The sequence below is a fragment of the Henckelia pumila genome, chromosome 2 (genome assembly GCF_033568475.1).
Source record: "Henckelia pumila isolate YLH828 chromosome 2, ASM3356847v2, whole genome shotgun sequence".
Taxonomy (NCBI): domain Eukaryota; kingdom Viridiplantae; phylum Streptophyta; class Magnoliopsida; order Lamiales; family Gesneriaceae; genus Henckelia; species Henckelia pumila.
Genome location: NC_133121.1, coordinates 197,106,558 through 197,122,031, shown reverse-complemented (window position 1 = coordinate 197,122,031; position 15,474 = coordinate 197,106,558). Strand labels below are relative to the sequence as shown.

The 15,474-nt window shown below is 33.3% G+C and overlaps 1 long non-coding RNA gene across 1 annotated transcript; it reads left to right on the top strand.

Annotated features, from left to right (window-relative positions):
* Positions 1-9,416: 9,416 nt before the first annotated feature.
* On the top strand, positions 9,417-12,913 carry LOC140877258 (uncharacterized). Its single transcript, XR_012149264.1, has 5 exons — positions 9,417-9,843; positions 9,936-10,029; positions 10,221-10,396; positions 11,691-11,725; positions 12,776-12,913. It is a non-coding gene; the product is annotated as an uncharacterized lncRNA (long non-coding RNA).
* The last annotated feature ends 2,561 nt before the right edge of the window (positions 12,914-15,474 follow it).

Genomic DNA, 15,474 nt, shown 5'->3' with positions numbered 1-15,474 from the left:
TTGGGGAAATCAGATTATAAATATGAATATTGGTTTTTGATCTAGTTGTGATGTTATCTTCGAAATCGGAACAAAGAACGAACGCCGTATTGATTTGATATAATTTTTCAGCCATGTTCAAACCCCTTTATACTTCTGATTTTCTGGTTTAGTGATATATGTTAACTGATATGAAGTGTATATGAAGTTGTTTGAATGATAGAATTGATTTGGTTATTTTTTCGGTTACCGATTTTGTCCCGTTACGCCGCTGGTTTTAGAATTTCTACCGTTTTGAATTGTTGAATGAGCTGTGTAGTGTAAGATATTGGGAAGATGATATTTCTTGTGCTAAACACTATATTTCAGCATTGTATTGAAGTGATCAACTCGAGACGTTCGCATTCGAAACCGGGAAAGAAGTGAAGAAGGTTTGAAGCCACTTTCATTTGATGTTTGGGTTGAGAAGTTGAATTGAGTTTGATATGATGATTTTTTGTATATTTTCAGAATTGAAGCGTCTACAATTCACGAGCATAAAAGGTATAAATTGATATTGATCAAGTGGCATTTGATACTCGAGATTTCAATTCTTGAGTTGTCGAAAATCACATACTTGTTCTTTGATTATTCTTGAGTTACAACTTGTGATTGTTGATCCATTCAGGTAGTGGCTCTTAGATTTGTATATGATATGCTACATGAATTGATTCTAATGCCAAGGCCTGATACGACCTTATTTTCGAGTCAGATGTGACTACAATAGATAAATATCCATGTCAAGATCAGATACGAATCTTGATGGCAGAAATTTTGTATGAATCAATTCGTGAGATATGCATTATATTACTTTAATTTTGAGACAAGATGATTAGAGTTAATGTTATACTGTTTGCATGCATATATCGTTTATACTGAGAATTATATTCTCGCTGGATGTTTCCGGCTGTTGTCTTGTTTTGTATCTATGCATGGCAATAGATGGGAGTGAAGTTAGTCATCGACAACATGGGTAGCTTGAGAGAGAGATATAGCACGTGGAGACTCGGGCTTAAGACGATGTATTAAGTTTGGAAACTTTTAAGTTTGATCAACATGTTGGACACCAAAACAAGAACTTATGTTAGATATGTGTATATGGTTGTGATTTCATGTATTTTAGATTGTTTCTTAGAAGTTTAAATGCATGTATATCATGTTGTATATGAATGAAGAGTTTTTACCATAGATTACACATTTTCCAGACTTGAAATCTTCCTAAGTGTTGATTTTTAGTGCAGGGAACGGACCCCGTGCATGCCCTGTGCATGGGTCCGTGTAGTTCACTGTTTTGGAGCCTGTTCGAGATAACAAAGGCACGGACCCCGTGCCAAGGTCCGTGTGGGGGTCCGTATGGTTGAGGTTGAAAACAGTAACTTCAGAATTTTTAAAACTTGTGCACGGACCGAGACACGGAGGTAGGCACGGGGTCCGTGTACCTTGCATTTTATGTTTGGGACGTGAAGATTAATGCACGGACCCGTGCACGGACCTGTGCACGGAGTCCGTGTATTTAAATAAAAAGAAATTGGGGCTTGATTTAATTTATTTGCATTAATGATGTTTACTGCATGTTTAATGTAAAACTTACCCTAAAATGAGATTAGCACCCGAGGTCCCCACATGCGCTGTCCTCGGGCGCAGGTGCGCTGATCGCCGATAATTTTCTCAAAAATAAGAGCTACAGGGCATGGGTGCGCCGGTTCCGGGCACGGGTGCCCTGCAGTGCATCCAGATCACGCATCATTCATTCAAAAATCATAACTTAAGTTCTCGCAGTCGGATCGAGCTGAAATTTTGACAACAACTTTAAAACATCCTAAACTTTAATTTTAACGGTGTAGATTGTATTTAAATGTCTCTAGCAGCTCCAATAATTTTGTAAACTTTCAGCTCCGTAATTACTTTTTTCGTCTCTTCTCGATACTTTTCCTCCAATCCTTGCATCTTATAAAAACAACAAATAAGCATAAAATCTACTCGATACATCACTAAAGTCAAGTCAAATCATTTGCAAATTAAGTGCATAAAATGCCTTTATCAGCTAATCCTGCTGTCTTCTCTTGTTACTGGTCTCTCCAAGCTGCTGGGCGCACTACCTGTACCTACACCTGCCCTGTTGAATGGGGTGTCTAGACAGACAGAAACACTGGACGTGAGCGACTACGCTCAATACGGAAGTAATGATATATAAAATATATGCAGTACATAAGTGACTTTAAAACATAGGTAAAAACAGTCTGCTCAGGGGCTCCACTGAATATACAGCACCTTGCCAGATAGCTAGTCCGCGAGGGTACTCGTATATTCACCTATCAACTATAGCATCTACACAACCGTCGTGGTCGCTCTTAGTGATAGCAAAACCAGGGGCTGAGCCTCCCCAGACACGAATCCATAAGGAGTAACTCATCATCGATGGAAACTGTCATGACTCACATCTCACGGGATGCAGTGCAGTACGTATAAAAACTTGCATGTGCTAAAGCAGTAAAAACATGAGAAACACATAACACATACACATACAACACATATATCATATATCATGCTGACCATCTCAGTCAGTACTTACGTACCTTACTAAAATTAGCCATAGCAATCCCAATCTAGGTTCCAAGTCTATCAACAGCTCTACAATGAAAAATACTCATGCATCAATTTTTAAGCTCTAAAAGCCTTAACTAAGTTATTGCATACTCCTAAATATTTTTAGGAAGCCAAAGCTATAACTTCGTCCGTCATCAGCCCGCTGATGGCGATAGTCTCCAAAACTTAGGCACAGCTCCGCTACTAGCCCCGTAGAGCCTAGCCACTTCCGGCTTGCCAATAGGACACCTAAAAAGTCCTTTATAGGCTAAAAGACCACAAGAAGAAGAAGAAGAAGAAGAAGAAGAAGAAGAAGAAGAGAGAAGAGGAAGAAGGTGCAATGAGAAATGATCTCGGCTCCCCTATTTATAGACGGCGATTGGAACTTCCGATCCGATCGGAGCGTCCGATCCCATGCTTCCAATCATTCCTGGCCAACCACGTGTCATTCATCTGTGGGCTGCCGACACCCAATCGGAGCCTCCGATCATCATTCGGAGCTTTCGATCTCATGACTTCATCCAAGCTGACCTCATGCATGACGCATTATTTCGGACACTGATCGGAGCTTCCGATCACACCAGAGCTTCCGTTCTCTTCGAAGCACAAAACTCCTGCCAGACCATTTTTGATCATTTTGGATCCATTTATCAACCCCTTAGACCTTTCTGGAAGTCCTTTAATCATGTTTTACTTAATCTAAACATGATCACTCGATTAATTAATAAATAAATCGTTATTTTAGGATACGAGTCACTACAGTTCATCCTCGATTATTGTTGGGAGAGATGATTCACCCAAAAATTCGACACTTTTTGATGGCAAATCAAAATCCTCCAGTGCCTTTTTGTACTAATGCAACAAATGTCGTATCTCAAGAAGCAATTTGTTGACGATGAATAGACTACTTGTCGAACATGATCTACCATAATCTTCAAACATGTATATGTGAAAACATCCCAAACTTGTCGAACCCTTGTTGATTGACAAAAAACCAATATGGAAATGAAAACCTTGTTAATGAAGATGGCATATTAACAGAACATGCTTCTTGTAAGCATTGTCGAACATAATCATCATGTTCAAGAAGCCCTCTCATTTCGTCCGCCTCTTTGAATGTTGCATATACAACTCCATCTACTGTCATGAGTTATTTAAACGAACTTGGTCCTCTAACATGATTTAAAAGAACACGAAGATAAAATCTTTCACCTTCAGATGGTGACACGACGTATACTCTTCCCACTACTTTATTTTGGCTCATTCGATGAATCCACTTTTTTTTTCAGATTGCATCCATTTGAAGTATGTGGAAATTCTCGATATAAGTACTTTCCAATGATGGTAGGATCACAATTCATTGTGAAAAATTATGTAAGTATAGTCTTTGAATTACCTTCATCTGCAAGTATATCGCTTACCCGTTGAAGTGGATCGAAGTTGATTGAATGTCGGTTTGGTAAATGTATCTGTAGCCTAATAACCGAAGGATACATCCTATTGAATTCATATGAGTAAATTTGCCACAATGCCTCAGGAGCACAAATCCACCTTCCGTCAATGAACTGTTGGATTTCATCAATATTATTTCCATCACGTAACTCCAATGCGACTCGATCATGTCCTTTATGAATGTATTTGTATATATACTTGACACATTTAATCCCTCCACATACTTCAACATTAATATGACAATCATATTTCAACAGAAGTCATGGATTGTAAGGGACAATCTAACCATTATCAATCATAACTTGATCATTATTGATAGCAAATGTGTGTGCACCTTCTTGTCTTCGATACAAAGGATATGAATCATCTCCTCGAGAAGTATTTAGTACAAATGGTTTTGGAAAGTTCTTCTTACATTTACCATCTTTCATACATGGACTTCGAGGATTGATTAATCCACATGGCCCATGTATCATTGGTGTGTAACTGTTTCATATATATTCGGTTCTTCAGTCGGTGAAGGTATTTTAGCACACACGATTAAGTCAAAGTCATCTGAAGTACGCAACTTATCAATATTTTCAAATATAACCAACATGTGGACATAAGGAAATCCCCTCTTTTGGTACTCAATGACATATGAGTAAGAAAGAACTTTTCCTAAAACTCCTTTATCCACGATATCTTTTTTGAATTCTTCAAATTTAGATCTAAATATTCTCGTAATCAAATCTGGACGGTCTTGAGGAGATTGTCCGGGAAGTAGTTGTTCTTTTATTTCTCTCCAATTCGGATTGCATATCATTGTAAACATCAAATCTGGCTTCCCATAAGTTTGTTCCAATGTCATGGTATCTTGGTACCATTGATACATGTCACGGGGGCTTCCTTTGAAAGATGATGGAAGTACTGTTCTTTGACCAACATTTCCTGCATAGTGTATTTTTTGGATATTTATAAAAATAATAAATTGTAAATAAAGAAAATTTATAAAAATAAATTTGTGGTTCCTGCATTATTGTCACTGCCTTGTAAACAATCTTGCAGTCCTTGATAAAGTTCAGATCGAATGTTTTGTTGATTTGAACGTATCCATCTTAGTCTATGTGTTTCGATATTCACATAATTGTCTACTACATATTGTTGTAGTAGACGACCTCCTTGAAGCAGTAATGACGAAGAATTATCTCTGATCCGGTGTAAAAGTTTGTAAATGAAATTATTTTTGCATTAAAATTACCATAATATTATAATTATTTAATAAAAGAGAATATAATGTTATGATTTTTTTTCTCACCTGTAACATGTGTGCATAGTAGTCTAAACATATTATTGGAGTTCCGTCAATATTTAGGCTATTTTTGTCCCAACCATATGTACCATGTGGCAAAAGAAGAGGATATTGTAGAGGATCATAATAACCAACAATATCTTGAATATTCATCAAGTTTCCACCGATTCCCTGTACGACAATGTCACGACTACTCAAGTTGTCTATACATTCATTGTCAACAATTACAGCTGCAACCTGAGATGTTGTTGGTAGAATATACTGATGTGAATGAGGTTGCTGTTGGTTGATAATAAGCTTGATGCTAGGAATGTCCCCACGTTGGCCTATTTTTCAAAACAAATGAACAAATGGATTGTATTTGTCCAGAATGTTTTGTATTTTTATTATCAACTCTCGTCTTAATTCATGATTTTCTTGAAGTTTGTTGTCGACTTCATGGTCTGTGTCGAAAATTTAGATATGCATGTACCTCGGTCTATTATGGTCATGTGGTAGAAGGCTTACGATCGAATGATATATTGACCCATGAGCTCAAAAGGTATAAATTTCATTTGCACCGGTTGTCAATGATTCATCTACATTGACTCCCATGGATGTAAAAGATAACACATGATTATACACCCTTATATACTGCATGAAATGTCTACCTTCTTCATTGTTCGCATCAAATAGTTCTCGCAATTCAAATGGAGTAGGTATTGGATCTAATTTTGTACGTCCATTTCGACAACAAAATGGAGACTTTTTGCCATGAAACAATAAAGCTTGACAATGTAGACAGATCGTTGATTGATGTAAAATCCATCTATCATGTTGTTGACTCTCATTAAAATTCCTTGCTATGTTATGATATCAACGTGGACGTGGATATCTTCGTGTGTTACCGACTACATTGTTTTCAATATAGTTATTTCCTGTAGTTATTTACAAATAAATTATATGAAGTCAATAATATATGCATACATGTATGCATGTCAAATCTTACAGTTAGAAAGAATAAGAAAATCGAACCAACATCTTCTAATGCATATGTGAATTACATCACCTAAAGTTTATGTAAAAATTATATATGTGAAACGTGCGGTGAATTTGTATATATATATATATATATATATATATATATATATATATATATATATATATATATGTAACATTTATATATATACACATATATATTGAAGTAATTATTTATTGAATTTGATAAATGACCTTTAATAGCATCATTTGTTGGTTGTTGATGGGTGCTAGAATTTTCACGCTCAAAATTTGATTTTAAGATGTGATAAGGTATTGGCTCCAACCGACATGTTTGTCGCACCGTAGTTCTATTAATACCTAAAAGGTTAAAACTTAATTTTTTTAGTATAAACAAATGAATATAATTTTTTTTTTTGAAAAAAATAAAAATGTGGAAACAATATTATATATTGTAAAACGTACTTACATCGTTCAATGATGTTATGATTTTATTCTGAAATGCTTGTGTTTTGTGTGATTAAATCGCTATTGGAAATAACATATGCTTGTCTCCCTCTTTGGTAAGTTTTATGACGATGAGCTAAATAGTTGCTTCTTGCTTCCTCATTCATTGATTGTCGTTTATTATGTTGCGTCAATCTTCAACGTTGTTGTGGATCTGTCCAATAATATATGAAGATTTCAAATGTCTTGTATGTCGAATAATTGAAGCAAATTAAAAATAAAAATAAACAAATTGAAATGTAAAATGAATATTTTATTGGATATCATACGTTCGTTTGAAGTAGTATCGAAAGATCTCAAATTAATCCATTATTTTCGTTTGATATCTTGATCGACGTCGAGCGAAATAAGATTGTCGTTGTTCTTGAGTCATAGATTGCCTTTTTTTCATGATTCAATGACAACAATCGTCGTCTTTCAACACTATAAGAGATGGAGCTGGAAATATTTGTGTTCTGCATGGCAAAATAGATGACGACTAAGCAACATAATAAAATAATTTATAAATACATTCATGTATCTTTTATTGATAAATGAAAGTTTCTTTATGTCTATGATTGAACATAATACTAATATCTTTATTGGTAAAATTAAAAGTTTAATTTTTTATTAAAATGATTAGTAGCATGAAACTGAAAGGCAGCTGATCACCTGTGTTGTTCTTTCAATGTGCGGCGTATTATGACAATATTCATGGGGATATGGTCTCCTGCATTCACGTGTTCCATTGTTTCCAACCTTCTCGTAGTTGCAAAACCCAGGTACAATGTAGTATGTGGAGCTTGAGTTAGATATTCCGTTCATACTTTAGATATGTGTGACAATATATTTTAAATTGAAAAATAAAAATTTAATTTCGAAATGAAAAGACATTATTTTGAAATTATTGAAATACATTATATTGCATTAAAAACTTATATGTATGGTTGCCAAAAATATTCGTTATGATTATTAATAAATAATAGATTTAAAATCAAATTAAAAATATTAGATTGATAATGATAATTATAACTTAGATTTACAATATAGATTAATAAAATAATGGTAAATTAAATTTTTTTAAGATTTCATTATATTATAAAATAAAATAAAATAAATCATTATTTGACATGATTTTATAGAGATTTTCCATGTCAAATATGTTAATGAACTAATTTTCCATGTCAAATAATGTGTTTATTAAAAATGTGAGTTTGTCGTGGATCCACTTTGTGGACTTCACGATGCAAATTAATATTTATAAACATTTTGAGACAATAATATATTCATTGAGGAAATTAATAAATTATATATTAAAATTTTACAATTATATTAAGTATATGGTATTGAAGTAAAATTTTGAGGTAACTAATAATAGATTAAAAATTAAATAAACATTTTGAGACAATAATATATTATTCATCGAGGAAATTAATAAATAATTTATTAAAAATTTACAATTATATTTAGTATATGGTATTGAAGTAGAATTTTGAATAAATAATTAATAATATAGATTAAAAATTAATTAAACATTTTGAGATAATAATATATACATTGAGAAAATTAATAAATAATATATTAAAATTTTACAATTATATTTAGTATATGGTAGTGAAGTAAAATTTTGAAGTAACTAATAAATATTGGCAGTTTGCTAAAAAAAATAAATAAATATTGGCAGTAAAATTAAAAAAACAAAAATGCAAAATCAAAGCACATATTAACTAGATTCAAGAATACAATGAACATGCAAGCAATGGAACTGATTTGTGATGTGAATGAAAGCACAAAGAAAAATTACACTTCCAAAATTGGAGTGTTTTTAGATGGAGAGCAAAAGACACATCAAAAGGCAGAGAAGCACAAAATTAATCGAACATATTTTTCATGTCAAATATTGAAAACCGAACATTAATATACTCAATTTCACAATATTGTGTCAAATATAAAAAAAATATGCAATTCTAGAAAGGAAAAAATACATCTCAAACAACTGAACAGATTCCACAAATATGATACCTATTGTTGGTTTTTCACGAATTCTTAAGCTGTTTCAACGACAGGTCGGGAGAGGCGTCAGATCCAGCTATAAATGGAGAAAAATATAAGTAAGATTAAATTAATTAATTGAATCGAATACAAATCAAAATGATGGAAGGAACCATACAATTAATAGTCACTACAAGAAATTTGGGATTTAACAACACCCAATAGACAACGGTTTTTTTAAAAACCGTTGTCTTTTTTCATTTAACAACGGTTTTTAATAAAACCGTTGTTGTTATCCCTTTTTTTTAAAAACGACAACGGTTTTTTAAAAGACCGTTGTCTTATATATGTCTAAGACAACGGTTTTCGTAAACCGTTGTCTCTGAGCGGGTTTTATTTGGGCTACGACAACAGTTTTAATTAACAGTTGTCGTAGCCCCAAAAAACCCGCTCATAAACAACGTTTTTTGAAAAACCGTTGTCTTTGATTTTTTTTTTAAAAAAAATAAATGTTGACTACTTTTTTTATTTGACCATCTTTTATTACACTTACCTCGACTCCATGTTTTCCCAGTCATTCTCGTCACTTTCATCACCCTCACCTTGCAACGACCACAAATTTTCCGTCTTTTACCGGAATTCCTAATTTCTTGAGGGTTTTTTTCCTGACATCTTAAGCTTCGATTTAAGCCATAAATCATAATTTTTGAGCAAGAAATCGAACCCGAGTTTTTCCCTGGGCTTAACCCGTTTTTGAATCTCCACCCAAAGACTCATTCGCTCTCCAGCATTTCGAAGATTGAAGAAAAAGGCTACTGTGTATAAAGTGATTTCCCATCGTCGAGTGGTTGGATCTGGCAACCCGCCCCATTTCAACCACACAGTCGGAGCTTAATCCGAATCGGGACTAAGTGGAAACGGCCGGATCTCTTTAGGTCAGAGATGGGAGGAACTCCAAAAAGAGGCTCGGAGAATTGAAAGCGATCTCGATGTAAAACTCTCCTCGTATGCGAAGCTCGGTGTTCGCTTCACCCAGGGAGGTATGCTGTTAATTTTGCATCCTCGTACTTCGATTGTCGTATAATCTCTGTGACATTAATATACGTGAAATTTCATTGTTTTCGTGGTGGAGAGACTTGCGTGAAGGTGATTTGAAAAAATATGGAGCCTGGAACTTACTATTGATTGATCAAGCGTAACGGGCCTTGATGCTTATTAGTTGCAAGGTGAAATTTTGAATGTTTTCTTATTGACACGATCTTGAATCCTCCCTGGGGCTGGGGCTACAAGAAATACAGAATCTGAGCCACACACGGTGTAACAAGGGCAAATTGGCCCCTGTTTAGAAATTTGTTGGTCTCGAAGGAAAATGCGCTATTCGATTTTCGATTTCCGATAGTTTTTTCTTGGATTTCAGGTTGATTTGCTTTATTTCGAGCTTAGGAGGGAATTCGAGGTAGCATAACAATAAGTTCACGGGGAATTTAACAGGAATCGCGGTGCAGTGCCTTCAGAAACTCCCTGCTACTAACAATAAATTCACCTACAACTACGATAGTCGCACCTTCAATTATCTCGTCAAGGATGGACTCAGTAAGCTTCCGAGTGTCTGATCTATTTGCTCTTTTATTTGTTTTGTTTTCGACGGTTAATGTTTGATTTTGGTTCTTTCTTTGCTTGGTGTTTAAGATTGGTTGATTGTTTTGGGTATTTTACTAATAATAGGTTGTGTATTCTTTGTATGTTTGTGTTCTGGAGCTCAAGAGCAGGAAAGGGTCTTCAATAAGCAAAACTAACAATCCAGTTTGGAGTGTTATTTTGTTATCTTTTTTTTTAATATTTATCCTTTCTCACGAAATTCTTTTGGAAGATGTATGTTTTTTATGGACATCTTATGTTCATGTTGTTTTGCTGGAAAACTTTCAATTTGAACATTATGTCTGTGATGAAGTGCCTATAATTTGAACTAATCCAACAAGAGTTATGGAATTCTATTTAACTGGCATGCTTCATAATTTTTGCTTCCATGTGTAAAGTTAAAAATATGTGGTGTAACCGAGAACCCGAGCTTGTTATAAGTTAAATATGTCTTGGGACGGAGATATAAACTCTTTTGATTTCTCTGTTATTTCTTGTTGTTTAATCTTTGGTTGGGACTTTTGCTCTTGATTTCCATATAGAAGTTTGGATGGAGATTTGACAGACTGGATTTGTGCAGTTTTGTTAGATGGTTCGAAATGGTAGGGAAGTTGGAGCAGTTAAGGCTTGCTGCCTCTTGGTAGAAGAACAATGTTTATTCTCGGGTTCACCTTGTCTATGAAGAAGTTAACACATTATATGTTTTTCTAGCTTAATCTGGTTGTCAGATTTTGTTTATATAGTTCCAGCTCTTCTGAATATGAATGAGAGAATTTTGTCTTTCCATCTTTTGAGTTGTTGATCCTAGTGTGCTCTTCCTCCTTTTTTTGTTCAATTGTATTTAGGCTTATGTTGCTGCTTGAATGTGTAAATGAACATGCTTGCGAATTGGAACTTGTTGAATAAATACCCTTTAGGAATCAAGCTCACCATCAAGAATTCCGGCTTCTGGTTCTGTCTCTTAACCGGTGATGCCATCTATAATTGAGTTCCGCACTATGTTTCAACTAACCTTATGTTTCGTTTGAGTCCCCAATATCCAGAAAGCTACTGATTTTTTGCTTGGGTTTTGGGTTTTTGCAAGTTTAAACTTGATTGTGCCACACACAAATCATTAACATTTGTAAATATTAGTAGGTTTTTAGTTTAGCAAGAACGATTTTACATCTAAACATTTATCTTAAGATTGGTTCTTTTGGTTATTATATCAACTTAATTACCACCATTGAACCAGTGTTGGTTTTTGCAGTGATTCTTGCTTGTCATCCTAATTTCCCTTATCCGGTGAGTTCTTTTCATTTTAAAAAATTATTATAAATTATTGCCATATATATTATATATATATATATATGATAATGATAATAAGAATAAAGTAAAATAAAATAAAATGATTTAAGTTTTTAAACCTTTTTCCACTTCCGTGGATATTTTTTTAGTCAATTAAAATCTGTAGCACTATGATGTCATCTTAACCGACCTCACTGCATTAAACTTATCCTATTTTATCTAAGAAACCGTGAACCCATTTTATTATATAAGGCTAAGCATGCATCTGATTTGATAAAAAATGAAAAAGAGACCAGAGAGGTGAGACAATTTACAGCTGAATTGCCATGGTAATATATAAATCATGCTATCGTAATGCAAGTTGTATTCGATAAATCTGTTCCATCCCAAGAGCCAAATTTCTTATTTTTGAAATGTGATGGCAGCATTCATGAGATGTGTCTAGTTTTTTATATTTATAACTTATATTCGAAACTTAAGAGTTGCATAAAGATCACAAAATTATTAGAAAAATTAAGGACTACCTATTTATTTGTTGCACGTTATGTTGCCATGTATCTGTATTATACTCTTGGATATTAAATAGGATATACAAAGTCAAAGGTAAGCATTGTTTGTGAAATGATTGAACTTCTAGATTTATAAGTTGAAATATGTCAATTGCATAAGTCGATCCTATTGTTTGGTATCATAGTTATCTTTGTTTGGAGAATTGTAAATTTGTGAGTTTACTAGGCAAAGAATGAGCTGTTGTTTGTTGTTTGCTCACCCATGTCTTCCTGTCTCGGGTTATGGTCAAACTTATATTCAAGATTGTTAATACAACTGAGAAAAGATTGTTATGATGCGTTCCTGTCTTAGAGTTGCTGAGTTTTTTTATTTTCCTGTTTCCCCATGAAAAGTGAGAGACATTAGTCTAAGTTTGATTATCCATGTTTAAATTGGAATAAGTTTGTGTTGACTATAATTTTTTAAGGACCGTATTTTCTTATAAGCTAAGTGTCAGTTTTGGCTCACGGAACTCTTGATTTGGCAACTATTTTACAGAGATTCAGGATTATTGATTTGGATTTGCCAACGAAGGTTTTCAGAGAAGCATGAAGCCTTTTTTGAAACACATCAAAAGAAGGAAGCAAGTCCCCAAATGATGAGGCCACACGCGGCGACAGTAGTGGCACAACCTTGGCAGTACCCGACAAGCCATGGAATGGAATCCGAGCTTGGGCGGATCTTGAAGAGGAGGTGCCTGCCGGAGAACTTGGAATCCATGTAGGACAAGAAGTTCCAAGTTCAGGAAGAGTTGGAAAAGGTTCCAAAAAATTTAAATGATTCAACTGTAGAATTTTTTAAATATTATTTTCAAATATTGAACAATTATGTATTAAATTTTATTTTTGAATTTTATATTTTAAATGATTTATAATTTTGAAAAATTGTGTATTTAATTTTAATTTTTTTTTGTTTTTTATCCAAAAAAAGACAACGATTTTTATTTGTTGTAAAAGTGTTGTTTATTGCACCCAAAGACATCAGTTAAAAAACGTTACAAAACTGTTGTCTATATCACTCAAAGACAACAGTTTAAAGTTGTTGTCAAACTGTTGTCAAATGCGCAAAAACACAACGGTGAAAAAATGTTGCAAAACCATTGTCGTAGACCAAAAAATAGCGGTTTTTCACCGTTGTCTATGAGCGCCACTTTTAACAACACTGCTTTTAACAACAGTTTTTAGGGGCCTATGACAACGGTTTTTAGCCGTTGTTGATGAGCATTTTTCTTGTAGTGATGGTTGAACTATTAATCTGCACGCAAAAACAGATTATTAGAAACGAAGCAAAATTTGTTAAAAATTATAATGACGTAAGATGATAAACCTATAAATCTATTTTTTCAATCAGATTAGGAAGAATAAACTCCACTTGTAAAAATGAATCAGTAAAGGAAAATCTAAAATTATTATATGAAATAAATAAAAGTTAATGAAGGTTTGGAACGAAATAAATCCTGAAATAATTAACCGTTAGATAGTCGGGATTTGGAATGAAATTAATCCCTACTATTTCGCATACACTTGACCACGTTTATCATCCGTTGTTTAAATTTTAAATTTGAAACCAATCCGTTAATCATTACATAATTGGGGTGCTTTTGCACGAAATAAGTCACCAATTTCCGAATTTATCCCAAATGATAGTTGATTAAGTATAATAATGACAACACTATTTTTGAAATTTTTCCTTGCTACACCATGACACCAAACATTGATTTTTCTAATAGGATCATGTTTTATTAAATAGAAAAGATATTCGATTAAAATAAAATGATAAATAGAAATAATGTTATTATTTTTTAACACTGATTTATTAGTCAAACTTGAATCAAACGCAAGAACAAAAATCAAATTTATGTAAGTCCCTTATATTTTAATTTTAATATTCTAAGATGATGAGGCAAAAACCACTACAAGAAAAAAGGCTAAAGACAACGGTGAAAAATCGTTGTCGTAGACCTTTCAAAACTGTTATTAAAGACTATGTTGTTAAAGGGGGTGCTTAAAGACAACGGTGAAAAACCGTTGTCTTTAGAGTCAAAGACAACGGTTTTTCACCGTTGTAAAACCGATGTCTTTGCTTTCAAAGACAACGGTTTTTCACCGTTGTCTTTGAATACCCCTTTAATAACACAGTATTTAACAACAGTTTTAAAAAGCCTACAACAACGGTTTAAAAACGTTGTCTTTTTTTAGATAAAAAACAAAAAAAAATTTAAATACACAATAGCTAGTATTACAAATAATTTAAAATAGAAAATTCAAAAATAAAATTTAATATACAATTTGCCAACGTTCGAAAATAATATTTACAATACTATAAAAATTTTTTAAAACAACCAATAAAATGACTACAAATGACATTAATAAAACAAAAGTCAAGCAACACAACCACTAAAAAGATCTTAGAAAAATGTTCAAAACAAAAAAAGCTCTTAGAAGACTACAGAACTCTGATAAGCTGATTTTCCCATCTTCGTCGATATTTGCGGATCAACCGAGTTCCTCAGACACGTGTGTTACCATGCAACAAAAGAGCACAAGTTGAGGCTTTAATTTAAATCAAACGACAACATATTTTCACAAAATTTTTATATTTTGTGAATGGTGTAAGAATAGATACTTCATGCTGATTGTCTAATGTCATAACATATTGCAACGTCAACTATTTTTAAAGCATTGGATCAGTCCAACCTCGTAGCATATGATTGTGATGATGTCTCTATATATTTGGTTCTTTGCATAAAGTAAAGTGACTTAAAAGGGATAAACACAAATACTAAGCATTCTAAGTTCATCTGGAGTTATAAATCCATCTCCATCCACATCGAATTTTTCAGTGTTGCTATCGATCTACTCACACCCCACAATGTATATATATATTAGCAATCTACAAAGCTGCCAAACATGAAAATGCTTGTGCTAACTAGGATATAAATTTAAGTTCCTTGTTATATTAGATATAATTAAATGCCAAATAAATTAAATTCTGAACACATTGTAAACTCAATGCTTCAAGAAAATCAGGAGAATTCCCTTCTATGAAAACCCGTATCCACCTACCCATAGAAACATGTCTTTTACAACATTTCTTAAAGCTTTTATTTGAAATTAAACACAAAAAACGTAATTTAAAACCACCCAGAAAAGGAACAAATTCAGATATTCTCCAAAAACAGCAATAAAGCAAGAGCA